This window comes from Procambarus clarkii, chromosome 60, assembly GCF_040958095.1.
Source record: "Procambarus clarkii isolate CNS0578487 chromosome 60, FALCON_Pclarkii_2.0, whole genome shotgun sequence".
Taxonomy (NCBI): Eukaryota; Metazoa; Arthropoda; class Malacostraca; order Decapoda; family Cambaridae; genus Procambarus; species Procambarus clarkii.
The window spans coordinates 10,749,341-10,771,910 of record NC_091209.1 but is presented as its reverse complement, the minus strand read 5'-3'; the positions used below and the strand labels follow the sequence as shown (position 1 = coordinate 10,771,910).

At 47.0% G+C, this 22,570-nt stretch overlaps 1 long non-coding RNA gene across 4 annotated transcripts; it reads left to right on the top strand.

Moving 5' to 3' along the window:
• The first annotated feature begins 530 nt into the window (after nt 1-530).
• On the top strand, nt 531-3,661 carry LOC123766960 (uncharacterized). Of its 4 annotated transcripts, none has more exons than XR_011223334.1 (6): nt 531-567; nt 1,526-1,685; nt 2,398-2,759; nt 2,920-3,054; nt 3,182-3,271; nt 3,474-3,661. It is a non-coding gene; the product is annotated as an uncharacterized lncRNA (long non-coding RNA). The 4 variants fall into 4 exon arrangements; XR_011223333.1 differs by having other exon boundaries at nt 2,391-2,759; XR_011223335.1 differs by having other exon boundaries at nt 537-567; nt 1,616-1,685; nt 2,391-2,759.
• The last annotated feature ends 18,909 nt before the right edge of the window (nt 3,662-22,570 follow it).

Genomic DNA, 22,570 nt, shown 5'->3' with positions numbered 1-22,570 from the left:
AAATTTTCACACTTTAATAAGTTAAAATCACTCAATTTATCATTAACGAGCAATATCTTAAGTCAACTGAAAGCAAATATTTAACATCATCCAGTGTTGTGTCAGGAATTTTGGTTGCTGTGTTTGTTAGTCTGTTATTGCATATATTGTATATTGTAGTTGTGGAGCGGCCATTAACAGTTCTGGACTGACGGACGATTACTACTTCACTGCCGATTCTACTGCAAATGTTGCTCTGTTGTACCTGTTGTTCTGTTGCAACATTTACAATAGAATGTTGTATTTGGTTTGTGAATAAGAATTTGAAATTAACAACTTCAAACATTTAAGCTGGGGATCATTATTGGTTCATTAGAGACTCGTTCATATTTGGGGAAGTGAAGGAGTGGCTGTTGGCCAGTGATAATTGACACTTCAGACGCGCAAAATGTTAACCAATGGGGTGAGTTATAGGGTGAATGTCAACCAATCAGCGGCCGGGTTTGGTTGGCTGCTGGTTATAAAAGAGACGATGAGACAAAACTCACTTCAGTGTGGTTTTACCTCACTTTTGGTGACCAGTTTCAGGTTCGTCTCTTGTAGTTTGGCTGTGTGTGGCGGGTCCCTTCCCCCAGCCCTCTAGTTGCGTCCCCCCCCCCTCTGCTCCCTTGTTGCGTCCCTCCCTCCCTCCCTCCCTCGCTCTTTGTAGCGTCTCCTCACCCCCCCCCCTCCCTCGCTCATTGTAGCGTCTCCCCCCCCCTCCTCCCTCGCTCATTGTAGCGTCTCCCCCCCCCTCCTCCCTCGCTCATTGTAGCGTCTCCCCCCCCTCCTCCCTCGCTCATTGTAGCGTCTCCCCCCCCTCCTCCCTCGCTCATTGTAGCGTCTCCTCCCCCCCTCCTCCCTCGCTCATTGTAGCGTCTCCTCCCCCCCTCCTCCCTCGCTCATTGTAGCGTCTCCTCCCCCCTCTCCTCCCTTGCTCATTGTAGCGTCTCCTCCCCCCCTCCTCCCTCGCTCATTGTAGCGTCTCCTCCCCCCTCTCCTCCCTTGCTCATTGTAGCGTCTCCTCCCCCCTCTCCTCCCTTGTTCATTGTTGCGTCTCTTCACCCCCCCCCCCCACTCCCTTGTTCATTGTTGCGTCTCTTCACCCCACTCCCTTGTTCATTGTTGCGTCTCTTCACCCCCCCCCCCACTCCCTCGGTCATTGTTGCGTCTACCCCCCCCCCCCTTCCTCCTCCCTTGCTCATTGTTGCGTCTTCCCCCCCCCCCCCTGCTGCCTTGTTGCGTCTCCCCTGTTCCCTTGTAAAAATATATAAATTCTAAGCTATATTAAGTTAACACGACTACTTTGATTCAGCAACCTAGATGTAATTCTAACAATGGGTAAAGTGAATTTTAAGCCATGAACTAGGTTGTTAATCTTCAGGATGTCCATCCATGGTGTTTAGTGTTTTTTTATAACCATAGACGTTAATTATGTAACTTCCTGTCGTATATATATTGTAAAATTGCCTTATAGTAAGCATTTCAGTTGATTGTGTAATTCCAGACTTGAGTGTATTATGTAAATAGTTGTAATGTAAGAAGTTAGGGGAATACTTGGTCCTGACCATTGGACCTAAACGATAGTTAACTACAGGATCGTAGTGGTGCAGTTGTCAGCGCCTCGGAGGTCTACACAAGGCTGTAACAAGCCGGACAAACGCCCAGTAAGTAAGTCTGATGTTTCTCTTGGACACTTCCCAACAGTGGATTACTTTAGCAGTTCAGAAAGTTGTAGTTTACTAATATACAATACAGCCATACACGTTTACTGTATTACTTAGGCCAATCTTGACACTTGTTCTGGTAAATGTACAGCTGATTACTTTTAAGTTAACAGCTTAACTAAATTGCTTAGCAGTTTACTGTTGCTACAAAGTTGTAGCATTAATCGGTCTTCTGTAGTGTTTTTCTTGGCTACACCCCCCCCCCCCACTTGGGCTGGACGGTAGAGCGACGGTCTCGCTTCATGTAGATCGGCGTTCAATCCCCGACCGTCAAAGTGGTTGGGGCACCATTCCTTCCCCCGTCCCATCCCAAATCCTTATCCTGACCCCTTCCCAGTGCTACATAGTCGTAATGGCTTAGCCCGTTCCCTTGATAATTCCTTCCTTCCTACCCCACCCAAAAAAGTTTCAGCCTGCTTTCGAAAGTTGTCTACAAATATTTAGATCTATAACCTTTGGCTTAGAGGATTAACCAATGGTTTGAGCATCTTGGAAAGTAGTAACTTAACAGATAATTAATTTAACTTTGTGTAATTATTACAAGATAGCATTTTTCTACACAATTTTTACATTGCCTTATTAACCATATTCTTGCAGGAGGGTTAAGGGTAAATCCACTGGTATTAAATTGGTATTACTTTTCAGAATCCAGAATGCTTCTGCTGACAATACTGGTGTGGGAGTGTAGTCTCGGGACTACAATGCCCCAGACTGGTCCCTGGTGGTGGTGGTCTTCGTCTCCTGAGTAAAACCAGTTGTCTGCACCAGTATTCGTCCCTTCCCAGAAGTCCTCCTCCAGGGAAAGTCTCTACAGTTCTCTAAAGACACTAAACGGTTTCAAACTAGTTTCTTTAGTCCTGTATTACGTCCAACAGTTGTCTTCAAGCGGCACTCTTGTCCTTCCAACACCTTCCTGCACTGGAAGTGCCCCAGCTTCCCTTCGCCCCTCACCCCCAGCTTGTCTCCCGGCCTTAAAGGCCGCAGGGAACTACACTCCATCCTGTGGAATACCTGGTGAGTAAAATATTCTGGTTTTGATTTGGTTACTTTCTCTAAATCGCATAGATCAAGAGTAATGTGGTTAGAGTACCCAAGATACAGGTTTGACGCTTCAACATGGCTCTTGTTGTGCCCCTTTGAGTAAATTTAGATTAAATTATTTTTAAAATTTCAGATGCATGAAACAACGGCTGGTAAGAACTGTGCGTAAATACTGACACCTACAGCTGGGATCAAGCCAACTCTTACTGCTAGTCTTGGCAGAGGGTTTCCAGCTAATTATCAAGGATAAGGAAGCCTTCAGTCAGAAGTGAGTTTACTTGTTAGTGTTTAACATGGTCATAAATTATTGAAATGTGCATTAAACAGTCATCCTGCTGGACTAATTTACTTAACGACTAAGAATTGTTGTAACACGACGTAATATTGTGATCCAGTTCGTGTGGAGAAGCGACATGAGGGCGGGGCGAGGGCCTGGAGGTGGTCATCCGGGTACACTGTCCTCCACCAACTGGTCTCACTGGAGGGTCTGTATGGCTTGTTTGACTGTATTAATTGGTCATTACAGCTCAAATTGTCATAATATACAGGGTGTTTGGTAGATTAAAGTGCAGGTTACTCATAAGGGGCTCAAAGGGTGTAAAGAGGTCCGTGAAAGATAATATTAACTTAAAGACGTCTTGAGTCTTATCATAAGGAATATAATAGTTGTGATACTCCCGTCCTCAGGCTCGGGTGACAACAGGGAAGGCCAAGAGGACAGTCTCGGACTACTGAAGAACATCTATAACGACGCCATAAAGTGGCAGGACATTGCCAGCATCTAGTCTGTCGTCAGTGGGAACAGCCCGAGATATGTTTGCCAGAAAATGGCCTCGTTTGCGGAATTGTTTTTAAAATATTAAAATTTAAACTAGCACATAATTTTCTTGAATACCTTACCCAGGACTTTTGATGCTTTGTCTACACAACTTGCCACCAAATATGTTAAGTGATGTTAGGGTAATTTGGTTCAGTGTTAGGAAAAAATTAATAAATCCTTAACTCTTTGGTTAAAGAAATTATTAATGGCTTGACTTGTCCCAAGGCATCAGAAGTGTAATTCTACACTTAATTAACATGGTTAATTAAGTGGTGGTTCACATGTACAAAGTAACCCTCCCCCCCCCCCCCTTTCACAACAGACCGGAGTGTAGGCGGGTTACTTGTAAAACCTGTTTGTGGCATTCTTTAGGGCCTCGTTCTCGGTGACCTCGCGAGGTATCTACGATGAAAGACTTGTCCTGTTTTATTTGTCAATGAGCTTGCTACATGTCTCCCCGGTTTGGTGCCTTCTTTTGATAATTACTTGGCAGTTATTAGTATCTGGAAGAAACTTCAGTTTTGCATGAAATAACAAATGTTAAAGTAACGAAAGCATAACTCTTTGAAGTTTCTATGACATTTATTAATGTGGAACAAGAGTGATGCACGCATGTTGTGTTGAGCTTGTTCCATCAGTTTTAATTGTGTAAACTGCTACTTGCATTGATGGATATACTTTTCATTTTGTGAATTTCTACTTTAAAAATAGGAAAGATGCGCGAGTCGGCCACAACCCGAGTAACGTCAACCTCGTGAACTGCAGAAGACTGTAACCTCCTTGTGTGGGGCCGCCCACTGACGGGCAGTGAGCCGCATGTTGGGACGCCCTGGTGGAGTAAGAGTACGGACGCTTGGGCTGCCGCATGTTGGGACGCCCTGGTGGAGTAAGAGTACGGACGCTTGGGCTGCCGCATGTTGGGACGCCCTGGTGGAGTAAGAGTACGGACGCTTGGGCTGCCGCCTGAGCGGGGAAGAGACTGGTGAACACTCCCGCTGGTCTCCTGCGTTGGTCCATTATTATTGACCCCATTAATCCAAGCAACCTTTGTCTTCCTTCAAAGATCTCTTGTTCTCTTGGGCTAAAAGTTTTGCATCAGACTATGGTTTCGTGTAGGAGCTAGAGACTACATTAACTGTTGATCTTTTGGAAGAAGGCTGTCGGACGCCTCTGCCACTCAATTCTGAGTTTGCTTGTCCATTTTAGAATTCAATCTTGGATAAATACGAGGCAGTAGGACAATAAATATGAACAATAGTTATAGAAATTATTGATGTCATGGGTGTATCCATCTGGACTATTGTATCAAAGAATGTTAAAAGATTCTTAATTTCTTCAAAGCATCTAAATCTAAAAATTAGTTGATAGTTCATAAGTTTGACACGTCACGTGACAACAGGTCTGATCTTGTCTTATGCACCCCATACCCATCCCGTGGGCGGTGGTGGAAAGGGTTAGAGCCACATAATGGGTTCAGGAAGTGAGCCCCAGAGTTCATTTAGCCAAGTGACAATCGTGTGAAGCTAACTGGACAATTGTTAATGTTACATGTACACAATTATTTACACAAATACATGCATATAGATAATATTCTCATATCAAGTGATACAAGAGGCTCTGAAGTCGCTAGTAACACTGTAGTCTTGCTTTAGCCACCCAAATGGGCGGCAGCTTTACAGCCACCCAACTGGGCGGCAGCTTCAGTCATGTTCACCACAACGGCGGCAGCTTTAATCATGTGCGCCACCCAATTGGGCGGCAACTTCAGTCATGTTCTCCACACAACAGCGGCAGCTTCAGCCACCCAATTGGGCGGCAGCTTCGGCCACCCAATTGGGCGGCAACTTCAGTCATGTTCTACACACAACGGCGGCAGCTTCAGCCACCCATTTGGGCGGCAGCCTCGGCCACCCAATTGGGCGGCAACTTCAGTCATATTCTACACATAAGAGCAGCAGCTTTAATCATGTGCGCCACCCAATTGGGCGGCAGCTTCAGCCACCCAATTGGGCGGCAGCCTCGGCCACCCAACTGGGCGGCAACTTCAGTCATATTCTACACACAACAGCAGCAGCTTTAATCATGTGCGCCACCCAATTGGGCGGCAGCCTTAGCCACCCAATTGGGCGGCAGCCTTAGCCACCCAATTGGGCGGCAGCTTCAGCCACCCAACTGGGCGGCAACTTCAGTCATATTCTACACACAACAGCGGCAGCTTTAATCATGTGCGCCACCCAATTGGGCGGCAGCCTTAGCCACCCAATTGGGCGGCAGCTTCAGTCATATTCTACACACAACAGCGGCAGCTTTAATCATGTGCGCCACCCAATTGGGCGGCAGCCTTAGCCACCCAATTGGGCGGCAGCCTTAGCCACCCAATTGGGCGGCAACCTTAGCCACCCAACTGGGCGGCAGCCTCGGCCACCCAATTGGGCGGCAACTTCAGTCATGTTCTACACACAACAGCAGCAGCTTTAATCATGTGCGCCACCCAATTGGGCGGCAGCTTCAGCCACCCAATTGGGCGGCAGCCTCGGCCACCCAACTGGGCGGCAACTTCAGTCATATTCTACACACAGCAGCAGCTTTAATCATGTGCGCCACCCAATTGGGCGGCAGCCTTAGCCACCCAATTGGGCGGCAACTTCAGTCATGTTCTACACACAACAGCAGCAGCTTTAATCATGTGCGCCACCCAATTGGGCGGCAGCTTCAGCCACCCAATTGGGCGGCAGCCTCGGCCACCCAACTGGGCGGCAACTTCAGTCATATTCTACACACAGCAGCAGCTTTAATCATGTGCGCCACCCAATTGGGCGGCAGCCTTAGCCACCCAATTGGGCGGCAGCCTTAGCCACCCAATTGGGCGGCAACTTCAGTCATGTTCTACACACAACAGCAGCAGCTTTAATCATGTGCGCCACCCAATTGGGCGGCAGCTTCAGCCACCCAATTGGGCGGCAGCCTCGGCCACCCAACTGGGCGGCAACTTCAGTCATATTCTACACACAGCAGCAGCTTTAATCATGTGCGCCACCCAATTGGGCGGCAGCCTTAGCCACCCAATTGGGCGGCAGCCTTAGCCACCCAATTGGGCGGCAACTTCAGTCATGTTCTACACACAACAGCAGCAGCTTTAATCATGTGCGCCACCCAATTGGGCGGCAGCTTCAGCCACCCAATTGGGCGGCAGCCTCGGCCACCCAACTGGGCGGCAACTTCAGTCATATTCTACACACAGCAGCAGCTTTAATCATGTGCGCCACCCAATTGGGCGGCAGCCTTAGCCACCCAATTGGGCGGCAGCCTTAGCCACCCAACTGGGCGGCAACTTCAGTCATATTCTTGTGACGGTAACGCGTTGGTGTTCGGCTGTTTAAGGCTAGGGGTATGGCCTCGTCACATAGTTATAAAAAAAAGAAAAACTGGAACTTCGTCTGTGGTAAGGAGAAGACACACAAAACACAAGTAAACTTTAACAATGAAATTTTAATTACGTTAAATAAATCAAAACATGAAAATATGGACAAACAAATATGTATAATAAAATCAATCAATCAAAATAATAAGAATAATTAAATGACACAATGAAAAGTTACGTTAAGGCAAAATAACAAGAAGTGCAACACAAAAGTAAATGGGAGGTGCTGGAATATTGGCTTTAAGCCACCACTTCTCTCAGTACACGCTAGCGTCTAGCCGGGAGTAGTGGTAACAACGAGAGCACCGAATATTCTGAGGTCTGAGGTCGTGGCGACCCCAGACATCAAGTAGTATGGGGGGGCGAGTGCAGGTGCAGCCAGACCGGCGACCAATCAGCGGAGCCGGTAGCGATCAACATGTAGTTTGGTGGTTTGAGTCCGAACAGGTGGCTGGCTGCATACGTTTTGCTCACCCTGGCAAGCCTTGCTGGTGTTGTTGTCGTTGTTGGACATGTCTTCCATAGTCGTTTTATATAATTTCGACGACGTAATTATGGAGGGAAGAGCAGGCTCAATCTCTTGAAGGAGATTATCGTCACATTCTACACACAACAGCGGCAGCTTTAATCATGTGCGCCACCCAATTGGGCGGCAACCTTAGCCACCCAACTGGGCGGCAACCTTAGCCACCCAACTGGGCGGCAGCCTCGGCCACCCAATTGGGCGGCAACTTCAGTCATATTCTACACACAACGGTGGCAGCTTTAATCATGTGCGCCACCGATGGGTGGCAGCTTGCCATGTTCGCCACCCAACTGGGCGGCAGCTTTACAGTCACGTGCGGCCACCCAACTGGGCGGCAGCTTTACAGTCACGTGCAGGCTGCACCTACAGTGAGCACATTTTGGATACTTCCCTCAGATGCCCGGCAGCACATAATTATGGATGAAGTTCTTGCACATTTCTTGGACTCCATTGATGGTGTTTTCTGAAATCAGCGATTTTTTTTCACATTCCAGTATATGACGACGCAAAGTATGCCAATAATTCTGACAGTTTTCATTTAGTCACATCTACAACAGCAGATGTTACAAACTCCCAGAGGTACTTGTAGCAGAGCCTAAGCCTAACAGTGGTGACATCTAGAAGTCTGCTAACCTTACTAGGTGACCCATAGACGTGCGGTACTGCCTGCACAATAGTATAACTAGTGTGACTTTCACCAAGTTGGAGATTTTATTAATGTTCCCGGAATATTACTGTTCAAAGGCAGTCCAAGATGGTAATTCTTCCTTCCTTTGAGCAGAAGGTCTTTGCTAGCTCATCAGTTCTATCATGCATTTGGAAACCCAATATGGAAAGTTTTGATGAGAAATATCTTGTGCTACCCAATCCTCCAATATATGTACCTAACCCATACAACATTGTAATCATAATTTTCATGTGGTTCTATTTAACGCACATTTTACTACATTACACCTTGAATTAATCTTCATTATGCTACAATATACCCTGTTGATAACAGGTACATTAAAGTAAAATGAGGGTTAACACTTGAAACTTTGCTAGAAATTACCTACTTAAAATTATCTGTTAGATTAAGGACCTGTCCGAAACTCCGTGTTATTGGCTTTACAAGTTAAAACATCAATGCTATGTACTCAGACCCAATGTACCTTCATATATATATATATATATATAGAAGACCAAGTGATGACGGGCAGGGCATACTTTAAATTTAGATTTTGCCCCGAGGGGCGAGTTTATTGGGCAGCGCCACTCATCCTGTGAGTGAACACACCGCCATAGCAACATGTACAACACTCCCCAATAGGAAGAAAACCCGCTGGGTTTATCCTGTTACTTCTACCCAGACACAGCTGGGAGTTAACTCACGTGAACAGCTTCTCAAAACTAGAAGATTAACATTGTCAACCCTTAAAATCTTACGTTATCGTGCGGGTGCAAAACGGGGAAAATCTCTGAAGAACACTCTTATATTTTACTTTTTCTAGCTTAATATGGGTATTATGCTATACATTTCTAATGACTTCAATGTTAACACTCTGGTAGTTGTCAAGGCGGTGTCCATCACCACAGATTCTGCATCTTTGCTGCCCAACTGTTTCCATTCCGAATCTCCATGGATATTTGTATCCAAGACGGATTCTCGCTGTTACTGATTCTCTCCCGCGTCCACCACCTCTTCGTCCATATTGATTGGGATTGCAAGCTGCAACCATGTTGTATCATCGTACAGATTCACTGGTTTGTTCTATCTTCCTTACCTCAGCAACCTTGTCACCGATATTGCCTGACAATACCTCTAATTTGTAAAAGTCTTTGGTATAAAAGACCTATATGGTCTTTCAGCGTCTTCAGCAGCTAGCAGAACATCTGTTGTGCATTTCCACAGATTCCAACATGGGAGGGAATCTACAGAAATTTGATGACTCTTCCTCGATTGGTTAGTACTCTCAACTTCGGATTTCAGCAGCTATTGCAAGACTTCCTGCCCGACTAAGGCTATGTAGCGCTGTTTGGGAGTCGCTGCAGATTACTGCAAATTGGCGTTTCGTTCAAGGAACCTTAACGCCATAACAATGGCAGTTAGCTCTACTTGCTTTGAGCGGAGTTCTCAATACGGGCTTAATCCTTCATTGTCACATTGTAAGGCATTATTCCTCATTACCGTGTATGCTGCACCAGCCCTGCCATTGACAGTGTTAGACGACCCATCAGTGTAGAGTGGATCCAGTTCTTTCAACTTCTTAATTTAGTTCGTTTTATTCCGTCGTCGAAGATGTTCAGTTGAGAGACTGTCCTCGACGCCTTCTCTTGTGTGGTGTAGTTGGCCGGACCTGGGGACGAGGGGAAGGCAACATTAGCAATGACAGCTTTCAAGTAGTTAATATTACACTTTTTACCGTTACGTAAATACAGTTCATTCAGCCTTCGTTAAACACTAGCAACCTTCACTACCGCCCACAGGATGGATATAGGTGTTCACACGTAGTCAATGTATGGGGTCCATTATCACCCATATGATGGGGTATGGGGGTCCACTATCGCAATATAAATAGGAGCAGATAAAATGGACTGGAGACTGATGTACAGAAGCTTACGAGTTCATTAACAATGATGGAATATGGTAACAAGAGAGACTATAGTCGCTAATATTAACGTACCAGTATTTAAGCTAAAAAATTAATGATTGACAAATTTATGAAACTGACATTTTAAGTGCAAAGTTTATACAATTTTGTAAAGTGTGGAGTCCAGGTGGTGAACTAGTAAATCTTAAATATTTAAAGTTACGAGCCTATGCAGGTGCGGATTTTATTACCCGTTTAAAGGATCATTTAATTATGTAATTTCAATTATGTCCATAATACCACCTGCTTAAACCCCCCCCCCCCCCAGCGGGCAGTTGATGCTCCATCTAATCTCTTATCACGCATTAGCCTACAGTTCCAGTGATATTTATGAGGTATAAATATGGTACTACTGATAACATTACTGTACAACCCATCCACCGGGCGGCAGTATATACCATTGTATATAATGTGGGGCGAACGAGCCATTGTTGTAATAATTTATATAGTGCGATTATTATAATTTACCGAGAAGTACCAAGATTCGTCCTAAGTGCTAACCTTTAACAGGATGCACTGTACAATACTGGTTTAAATCATGGATTGAAACATTAGTTGACACAATAGAGACTTAACGTTTATTTTACTAAAGAAAATTATTTTTAGTATTTTAGTTTAGTTCATCTGTCAACAGCCATCATCTTCGCTGACGACTTTACTATAATAATTATTAAACCTTAATATCATAAGCCTAAAATAAGGAGCCATATGTGGTAGCTATGAATATCATGGGTGAACTATGGACCTTAATTAATAATAGTAATTACTACTATTATTTAACTTTTGCCTCAAATACATTATCGCCTGGGAATGTGGCTGGCCCTCCGGCTGGCCCTACAATCAGATGGTAATCAATTATGTGCACTTAACCCAACCTGCGATTCGTCAAGGCAATTCGGAAATAATGGTAGTTTTCCAACATAAAAGGGAGGGGTAGAGGGGGGGGGGGACGCAACAATGAGCAAGGGAGGAGGGGGGGGGAGACGCAACAATGAGCAAGGGAGGAGGGGGGGGGAGACGCAACAATGAGCACGGGAGGAGGGGGGGGAGACGCAACAATGAGCAAGGGAGGAGGGGGGGGGAGACGCAACAATGAGCAAGGGAGGAGGGGGGGGAGACGCAACAATGAGCAAGGGAGGAGGGGGGGGGAGACGCAACAATGAGCAAGGGAGGAGGGGGGGGGGAGACGCAACAATGAGCAAGGGAGGAGGGGGGGGGGAGACGCAACAATGAGCAAGGGAGGAGGGGGGGGGAGACGCAACAATGAGCAAGGGAGGAGGGGGGGGGAGACGCAACAATGAGCAAGGGAAGGGGGGAGACGCAACAATGAGCAAGGGAGGGGAGACGCAACAATGAGCAAGGGAGGAGGGGGGGGAGACGCAACAATGAGCAAGGGAGGGGGAGGGAGAGACGCAACAATGAGCAAGGGAGGAGGGGGGGGAGACGCAACAATGAGCAAGGGAGGGGGGGGGGGTGTGGGAACCGACCTGTGAGATTTATATTTAATTTGTATGGAATTTATATTTACATTAATTTATATACTTCTATAGCAATTTGTATAAGTGGACTATTTCTGCAATAATCTCAAATCGATCCTCTACACATTAGGGGGGGGTTTATATTAAATTTATATATATGCAGCCAATCAAACTACAGTATTAGACTACATACATTGAAGAGGTTGCTTATCTTATTGTACAGCAGGCCTTAGTCCACCAAGTATAACCAGGATGTAGACACCACATTATCCTCTGAGGTAGCTTCCATCACCCAGTAACTGGTACACAAAGCATGCTTCCTCGTCTTGACCTGTCAAAAGGGCGCTAGGCAAAGCCAGAATCCTAATATATGACGGCTATATCAGAGAAAACACTGTACAACGAACTATAAAGACCTAGGCTTAATTACCTTGTTTGAGTCGATCATTTGTGATCTAACTGGCTCACCCAATATCTACTGACATTGATGGCCATAAATGAAAGATAAACGGGTTTCGGAAAGACACTTCCCTCGAGATTGATGACCGTGTTGTTGATGGCAGATCACTACTCTGATCTTCCATAACACTTCGTCCAAGAGAATTTATAGGAGCCGTAATTCGCTCCACGACTCTGAGGTCTTAAACAATGACAATGGCTGACCACTCCCTCCTCACTGACGCTACTGGCCTACATTGTCCAGACGACAGTAAGTGATAGAAGGGTCACATTTACTCTATTTTAATTCTGATAAGTTAATTTATACGAGATGTTTTTATGATGGTAAAGTCCAAAGACAGGGGAGACGGGGGAGGGGGTATTTAAGAATAATTCCCAGCAGAATAGCTGGTGAATTTATGATAGTATGTGGTAATGATATCCCGTTTTCTATAGACGGAAATTCCACTACAAGTTACATTTTCTATGGGTTAACTTGTTTATACAACAGCAATATTATCTGCCTGTATGATATTAAATGGTGTCGGATTTTCCGACAGGGGGAGACGCAACAATGAGCAAGGGAGGGGGAAGGAGACGCAACAATGAGCAAGGGAGTGGAGGGGGGAGACTGCAACAATGAGCAAGGGAGTGGGGGGGGGGAGACGCAACAATGAGCAAGGGAGTGGAGGGGGGGGGGAGACGCAAAAATGAGCAAGGGAGTGGGGGGGGGGGAGACGCAAAAATGAGCAAGGGAGTGGGGGGGGGGAGACGCAAAAATGAGCAAGGGAGTGGGGGGGGGGAGACGCAAAAATGAGCAAGGGAGTGGGGGGGGGAGACGCAAAAATGAGCAAGGGAGTGGGGGGGGGGAGACGCAAAAATGAGCAAGGGAGTGGGGGGGGGGAGACGCAAAAATGAGCAAGGGAGTGGGGGGGGGAGACGCAAAAATGAGCAAGGGAGTGGGGGGGGGGAGACGCAAAAATGAGCAAGGGAGTGGGGGGGGGGGAGACGCAAAAATGAGCAAGGGAGTGGGGGGGGGAGACGCAAAAATGAGCAAGGGAGTGGGGGGGGGGAGACGCAAAAATGAGCAAGGGAGTGGGGGGGGGAGACGCAAAAATGAGCAAGGGAGTGGGGGGGGGAGACGCAAAAATGAGCAAGGGAGTGGGGGGGGGAGACGCAAAAATGAGCAAGGGAGTGGGGGGGGGAGACGCAAAAATGAGCAAGGGAGTGGGGGGGGGAGACGCAAAAATGAGCAAGGGAGTGGGGGGGGGAAGAGACGCAACAATGAGCAAGGGAGTGGGGGGGGAGACGCAACAATGAGCAAGGGAGTGGGGGGGGGGGAGACGCTACAATGAGCGAGGGAGGAGGGGGGGGGAGACGCTACAATGAGCGAGGGAGGAGACGCTACAATGAGCGAGGGAGGAGACGCTACAATGAGCGAGGGAGGAGACGCTACAATGAGCGAGGGAGGAGACGCTACAATGAGCAAGGGAGTGGGGAGGGGGGGAGACGCAACAATGAGCAAGGGAGTGGGGAGGGGGGGAGACGCAACAATGAGCGAGGGAGGAGGGGGGGGAGACGCTACAATGAGCGCAGGAGGGGGGGGGAGACGCAACAATGAGCGCGGGAGGAGGGGGGGGAGACGCAACAGTGAACAAGGGAGGGAGAACGCAACAAGGCAGCAGGGGGAGGGACGCAACAAGGGGGGAGGGACGCAACAAGGGGGGGGGGAAGGAGAGACCCGTCACACACAGCCAAACTACAAGAGACGAGCCTGGAACTGGTCACCAAAAGTGAGGTAAAACCACACTGAAGTGAGTTTTGTCTCATCGTCTCTTTTATAACCAGCAGCCAACCAAACCCGGCCGCTGATTGGTTGACATTCACCCTAAAACTCACCCCATTGGTTAACATTTTGCGCGTCTGAAGTGTCAATTATCACTGGCCAACAGCCACTCCTTCACTTCCCCAAATACGAACGAGTCTCTAATGAACCAATAATGATCCCCAGCTTAAATGTTTGAAGTTGTTAATTTCAAAATCTAATTCACAAACCAAATACAACATTCTATTGTAAATGTTGCAACAGAACAACAGGTACAACAGAGCAACAGGTACAACAGAACAACAGGTACAACAGAACAACAGGTACAACAGAGCAACATTTGCAGTAGAATCGGCAGTGAAGTAGTAATCGTCCGTCAGTCCAGAACTGTTAATGGCCGCTCCACAACTAATTTATTTATTTATTTATTTATACAAAAAACGTACATTGGGTTTAGGAGAGAACACAACATTGGTGTTTTTACATTCTTGTAAAGCCACTAACACGCACAGCGTTACGGGCAGGTCCTTAATCTGACAGATAATTTTACGTAGGTAATTTCTAGCAAAATTAAAATTTTTTTTAACAAGTACATTGTAAGAAAATTTGACAAAGATTAGTAGGTACATTATAGTAAAATTTGAGGGTTATCAACAGGTACATTGTAGCATAATTTGAAGATTATTTCAAGGTATAATGTAGTAAAATATACGTTCATTATAACAACCATGATATAAGATGATAGCAGAGATTACAATGGTAAAGTTGTATACTCGGGTATATATTGTATATTCAATGGCTTAGGTACATATATTGGGGGATTGAGTAGCACAAGATACAGTGCGAGTTTCAAGCACTAGGCAGGAAACTATGAAGATGAAATTAGGTACTTTTTGGTTTTATTTTTGAATAAGGCAAAAGTTGGACACCTTTTCAATTCGTTAGGGAGTGAGTTCCATAGACCAGGTCCCTTTTATTTGCATAGAATGTTTACACAGATTAAGTTTGACTCTGGGGATATCAAATTATTTCTGGTGTGGTGATTATGGGGGACTATTACATATGTCCAGGAAGAGTTTCAGAACAGGATTTGCATTTAAGAATAAGGTTTTGTAAATATAAATGACACAAGAGAATGTGTGGAGTAAGTTTATGTTTAGCATGTTTAGGGATTTAAACAAGGAGGCTGAGTGTTGTCTGAAAGCAGGGTTTGTTATTGTTCTGATACAAGTGGCGTCCTCGACGATCACCACGTGACGCCTGATGGGTCTTCGGTGCTCCTCTCGTCCTCAAAACAAGACTTTCCATCACCTTCCTCGCTCTTCCTGTCTCCGTCTCCTCAAGGTATTCCTCGAGTACCTTGAGGAATAAGTCCTCAAGACGAGTCTAATAGGATGTCAGGCGGTTCCCAGCTCCTTCCTCCACGCCCTCTACAGCTCCAACCTCTTCAGCTCTGCCTGTTAGAGCTGTATGTTTACCTTGAGATTTATCAACTTATAAATAACCTCCATCTCAGACGACCACAGCCAGACAGTAAGGAAGGCATGGGGTCCACTACCACCCGTAGGATGAGTATGGGGTCCACTACCAACTGTTGGATGGGTATGGGGTCCACTACCAACTGTTGGATGGGTATGGGGTCCACTACCAACTGTTGGATGGGTATGGGGTCCACTACCAACTGTTGGATGGGTATGGGGTCCACTACCAACTGTTGGATGGGTATGGGGTCCACTACCAACTGTTGGATGGGTATGGGGTCCACTACCAACTGTTGGATGGGTATGGGGTCCACTACCAACTGTTGGATGGGTATGGGGTCCACTACCACCCATAGGATGGGTATGGGGTACACTACCACCCATAGGATGGGTATGAGGTCCACTACCACCCGTAGGATGGGTATGAGGTCAACTACCACCCATAGGATGGGTATGGGGTACATTACCACCCGTAGGATGGGTATGGGGTCCACTACCACCCGTAGGATGGGTATGGGGTCCACTATCACCCGTAGGATGGGTATGGGGTCCACTACCACCCGTAGGATGGGTATGGGGTCCACTACCACCCGTAGGATGGGTATGGGGTCCACTACCACCCGTAGGATGGGTATGGGGTCCACTATCACCCGTAGGATGGGTATGGGGTCCACTACCTCCTATAGGATGGGTATGGGGTCCACTACCACCCGTAGGATGGGTATGGGTTCCAGTACTGCCCCACAGGATGAGTATGGAGTACCTAGTTCCCTCTGTCCCAAAGCCAGTTAGATCGAACAAGTTCTACACCTCGACCTGTCTAGGGTAGCCAGTGTAGTAAGGACAGCCTGAGGGTCTTAAGAACCAACATCTCCCAGAGGTCTGGAGTGAACTATGCTTGCAGGAAAGTTAGTTACGACAGGATCAAGGGACGAGCCTGATATGTGGGTGGGAATGCTCACAAAATTTTCGAGGTTGAAGACTGGTAGGAGTTCATCTCTCTCTCTCTCTCTCTCTCTTTCTCTTTCTCTCTCTCTCTCTCTCTCTCTTCTATGCAGGATCCACGCCCCACCGTCCAAGACAACTCGGCATAATACCCAGTTCCAACGATCCAAAATAGCATCGCCCTAGCCACCGCGATGCTATTTTGTTTGAGGTTTCCCGCCTCCTGCATGGCGCCCACCACCCCATCAGCAAGTCTCCCATGTAACCCCAAGATACTACCATCATCCAACACTCACGTACGTTCCCCCCGCGTTCCCAAGCGTGATGACGGATGCAGGAAATTGGTTTTTGTTGCCTCAGAGCCGCTAGTGGCGTGCCGGCACGGAGCAGACGGACACAAGGTAACCACCTCCCATCACTCTCGACAAACAGGTGATGGTGAGGTTGCGTGTTGTGTCTAGACCGAGTCAGTTCCTGAGGAAACAGGCGGAAGGAGGAGGACATTGTTGTGGGAGGACGTGAACGATCGTCGCGTCAGCGAGAATTATCGTAGTAACCGACCTGAGGGTAAACAGGTGGTGCTGTACTCTGGTAGTGACCGTCCTGGGGGTAGACAGGTGGTGCTGTACTCTGGTAGTGACCGTCCTGGGGGTAGACAGGTGGTGCTGTACTATGGTAGTAACCGTCCTGGGGGTAGACAGGTGGTGCTGTACTCTGGTAGTGACCGTCCTGGGGGTAGACAGGTGGTGCTGTACTCTGGTAGTAACCGTCCTGAGGGTAGACAGGTGGTGCTGTACTATGGTAGTGACCGTCCTGGGGGTAGACAGGTGGTGCTGTACTCTGGTAGTAACCGTCCTGGGGGTAGACAGGTGGTGCTGTACTATGGTAGTGACCGTCCTGGGGGTAGACAGGTGGTGCTGTACTCTGGTAGTAACCGTCCTGGGGGTAGACAGGTGGTGCTGTACTATGGTAGTGACCGTCCTGGGGGTAGACAGGTTACGGTACTATCGTAGTACCTATACAGTACCTCACACAACTACTGTGGGTACTCATGACCACAGATCCGGTCGAGGGAGTGAGCACTACCCACAACATGGAGGATACGTGGCTAAGAATCTGGTCAATACACACCTAAGGCATTTCTTGAACATTACTGATCATGTATATGGTCAATATTCTCAAGATTCTGCACCTGGGCCCCGCTTTGTGGACAAACAGAAGTTGGCACTCACAACTCAAGGCGCTCAGCCCTCAACACCTTTATCCTTGTGCCTGTGTTACATAGTCTAGAACAGCGGTTTCTAAACAGCTGAAACCACGCAACAGAAGATGGTCCAAGACAGACCGAAACGTCGTCGTTTCTGCCTCTTCTGACGGGTGGTTTGGTCATTATATCATGGGGAGGGAGGGAATTGTCAGGGGGAAAGCGCCAAGCCATTACGACTATATAGCACTGGAAAGGGAGGTCAGGATAAGGATTTGGGATGGGACGGAGGGAAAGGAATGGTGCCCAACAACTTAATGAACGGTCTGGGATTGAACGCCGACCTGCATGAAGCGAGATCGTCGCTCTACCGTCCAGGCCAAGTGGTTGGACAGGGGAAGAAGGGAAGGAATGATGCCTAACCACTTGTAGACGGTCGGGGATTGAACACCGACCTGCATGAAGCGAGACCGTCGCTCTACCGTCCAACCCCAAGTGGTTGGGCGTTTGAGAAAAGGTAAAAAATAAGGGGAATAATATAAACATTAATAGTAAAAACCCAATAATTTGAAACCAATGATCAATAGTAAAGGAAAAAATAATAATAATTTGATTATAGTTTTAACTTTTAAACACAATCCTAATTCTCTTTCTTTCACATATAATGTCTCTGTTTAAAAAAAAATGATGATATGTCTTTACAATTCTTCCCCCCCCCCACCCCCACCCCCAACCCCACCCTTGTTCAGTGAGGACAAAGTTGACCCCCCAAAAAAGGTTGAAAATCTCACGTAAAATCCAATCAACCGAGGATATGAAGGCTCTCCCACACACACACAGTTGGCTCCAGCTTCGTTATACTACAAAGATTGTAACTCGGAGCTCAAAATAAAGTTCATGGAAACGACTAGTCAGCTTACAGAATATAAGGATCAGGTTCGAGGTGGGCTGGTGTAGAAAACACCTCTTAGCTCACTGTTTCACACCTGGAGAGAAAGAAAAAGAGAGAGAGAGAGAGAGAGAGAGAGAGAGAGAGAGAGAGAGAGAGAGAGAGAGAGAGAGAAAGAGAAAGAGAGAGAGAGAGAGAGAGAGAGAGAGAGAGAGGAGAGAGAGAGAGAGAGAGAGCTTGGAGAAGATCCAAGAAATCTATGGATCACAGAGCAAAGAGTGAAGTAACTAGCAGTGAAGGATGATTGGACAAATGGAAGAGGAAGGAAGCAGACGAGAAAGAGAAGGGAAAGGAAAGGAATTTTCAGGGAAAGCACCAAGCCAAAGCACTGGGAAGGGAAGGTGACTATCAGAGAAAAGCACCAAGCCATTACGACTATATAGCACTGGGAAGGGATCAGGATAAGGATTTGGGATGGGACGGGGGAAAGGAATGGTGCCCAACCACTTGTGGATGGTCGGGGATTGAACGCCGACCTGCATGAAGCGAGACCGTCGCTCTACCGTCCAGCCCAAGTAGTTGGACAGGGGAAGAGGGGAAGGAATGATGCCCAACCACTTGTGGATGGTCGGGGATTGAACGCCGACCTGCATGAAGCGAGACCGTTGCTCTACCGTAATTCTAGTAGCGATGATTATAATCCACAGGAACTGTGATGAGGGCTCGAACTCAGGCGCTGGGTGTTCCCACGCACACGCCCTAGCCAACTAAACCATGACATGGTAAAAGGACTGTAACCTGGAGTTCTACCGGACTATTAATCATAATTTTCTCTGTAAACAAATCCCCCAAAATTGTTTGATACCCGTCAGGACACAGGTGACTGGTCTAGGCCTAACAGCCCCTCCTCCCCCTCCCCGAATGGTCAGGTCACACCCGAATGGTCCCGGGTTCGATTCTCATGCACGTAGACACATTGGGGGGCGGGGGGACACTTTTCCTTACACCTAATGCTACTTTTTACTTATCAAACAACAGTTACGTGGGATTCAGGGAGCTGTTGTGGGATGCATCCCAACACCAAGCTAGGCTGTATTGGGATTCTGGGCGACTGTTGGGCCAAATGAAATTGGTTTGTGTGTTGTTGTGTGTGGTTGTCAGCATGGGGGGAGGGGGAGGGGGATGGGGGAGGGGGAAGGGGGGGAGGGGGAGGGGGGGTTGTAACAGCATTCTCCAGGCTTCCTTGACGATATTCCTCATAACTGTTCGAACATTCCCTGTTGTGCAGAAACCGAACACTTTATACCGAGTATGTGTATGTTTGTTCAGGCTGGTGTGTACTCACCTAGTTGTGCTTGTGGGGGTTGAGCTCTGGCTCTTTGGTCCCGCCTCTGAACTGTTAATCAACTGGTGTACAGATTCCTGAGCCTACTGGACTCTATCATATCTACATTGGAAACTGTGTATGGAGTCAGCCTCCACCACATCACTGCCTAATGCATTCCATCTGTTAACTACTCTGACACTGAACAAGTTCTTCCTAAAATGTCTCTGTGGCTCATGTGGGTACTCAGCTTCCACCTGTGTCCCCTTGTTCGCGTGCCACCCGTGTTAAATAATCCATCCTTATTTACCCCGTCAATTCCCCCGAGAATTTTGTATGTGCTGATCATGTCTCGGGGATCATGTCTGATCCCCGAGCTCTTCTATCTTCCAGCGACGTGAGGAAGGTAACGCGGTTCCCGCAGCCTTTCCTCGTAACTCATGCCTCTTAGTTCTGGGACTAGCATACTTCTGAACTTTTTCCAGCTTCGTCTTGTGCTTGACAAGGTACGGACTCCATGCTGGGGCCGCATACTCCAGGATTGGTCTTACTTACATATGTGGTATACAACGTTCTGAAAAGATTCCTTACACAGGTTCCTGAACGCCGTTCTGATGTTAGCCAGCCTCGCATACGCCTCCGATGTTATTCTTTTGATGTGGGCTTCAGGAGACAGGTTTGGTGTGACATCAACTCCTAGATCTTTCTCTCTGTCCGTTTCGTGAAGGACTTCATCTCCTATTCGGTATCCTGTGTCTGGCCTCCTGTTTCTATCGCCTAGTTGCATCACCTTACATTTGCTTGTGTTGAACTTTAGTAGCCATTTGTTGACCATTCATTCAGCTTGTCCAGGTCATCTTGTAGCCTCATATTATCTTCCTCTGTCTTAATCCTCCTCATATTTTTTGCATAGTCAGCAAACAATGAGAGGAACGAGTCAATTCCCTCTGGGAGATCATTTACATGATCTGGAACACACACACACACACATGCGTGTGTGTGTGTGCGTGTGCGTGTGTGTGTGTACTCACCTAATTGTGCTTGCGGGGGTTGAGCTTTGGCTCTTTGGTCCCGCCTGTGTGTGTGTGTGTGTGTGTGTGTGTGTGTGTGTGTGTGTGTGTGTGCGCTCGTGTGTATGTGTGTGTGTGTGTGTGTGTGTGTGTGTGTGTGTGTGTGTGTGTGTGTGTGTGTGTGTGTGTGTGTGTGTGTGTGTGTGTGTGTGTGTGCGTGTGTGTGAGCGAGCAAGCGTGTGCGAGGCGCGTGTGGTGGGTGCTGACGCCCACTCTCCCTGCTGACTGCTGACACTGCACCCCTTAATCTAGTCAGCGGGGCCCTGCAAGGCTCCTGCTGACTCAGCAGAGGGGGGTGAGTGGGGGGGGTCTGGCCCCACACGGGAACAATGGCACGAGAGGCGCACACAAAGAGAGAGAGAGAGAGAGAGAGAGAGAGAGAGAGAGAGAGAGAGAGAGAGAGAGAGAGAGAGAGAGAGAGAGAGAGAGAGAGAGAGAGAGAGAGAGAGAGATAACAAAGAAGGCAGGGATAACAAGAGCAGCATGGGGGGAGGAAAGGAAGGTAAACAAATGTTACAAGGGAAGGAGGGGGTGGGGGGGGGGTAGATAGGGAAGACGAAGGAATGCGAAATGGGAAAGTAGGGAAGGATGGACCAGAGGAGCGTGCGAGTACACTTCCCTAGCCGTGCTGGAAAGGGATAACAGCGCCACCTATCCAGTCCCGCTTTCCGACCGCTCCAAGGTTGGTATCAGAGGGGAAACTGTGGGGAAAATAAAGAGGGGAAACTTTCCCTCTTTGTAACTGTGGGTCATCGTACATATATTGACGTATTGGACAACTACATCGTTAAATTTGGTACTATTCACTTCAGAGAGTCCGGAAAAACAAATAAAGCTAAAACTCAAACTTACATATGTCTAGGCCTAATATACCACATATATATATGTAGTATATTAGGCCTCAGATAGCGCGTAATAAGCCTAAAATGGTTAGGTTTTATTAACAATATAAATACGAAGCCTCTTCCGCCAGATTCGATAGTACCAAATTCTACTTTTCTAATTGTCCATTACGTCAATATATGTAGGCTGGTCCATAGTGTTACTCTAATTAGTATCTAAACCGACAGATGGGATAGTTAATACAACTACTCAATTCTCATACTTTTATCATCTTTACATTAAAAACAAATTGTGTACTCAGTAGGCTTTATCGACGTCATCATTTAACTGTCCAATTATAGACAGCTCCTAACACTACATGAAGTTGTTCTTGAATTTACGGGCTCGCCATAGGCCGTGCTACATGGACCTTTCGTTCTCAGTAGCTAAATCTAAAACAACAACGTTTTTGGCCGAAACGCTGTGCGTAGTAGTGGCTTTAGGGATTGTATGTACTGGATCTTTATTGAAATCCATTATTATGTTTGTAACTCATTTTGTATGTCTGTACTTTTACCTGAATAAACACTTGTATTAATTTTTGATCAACATTCTTCTAGAAATCTATGAGATTTTCTCTAGTTTCCATCTTTGTCACATCGTTCTGCTCTTACTGGCATTGAATAGTGTTTGTTTATAGTCTTCTATAATAATTCCCCTTACAATCTTGTATATCATTAACATGTCCCCCACATATTCCTCCTCTGCTGCAGCGTATCAGCCGCCAGTTCCCTCTTGTCTCTCATCGCTGCCCAAGCCTCGCCACCTCAGACACAAAGCTCTGTTGTATATTTTAAAACATTTTATAGTTTTCATTTGTCCCTTTTTTTTTAAAGGTGGGGGTTCACTGG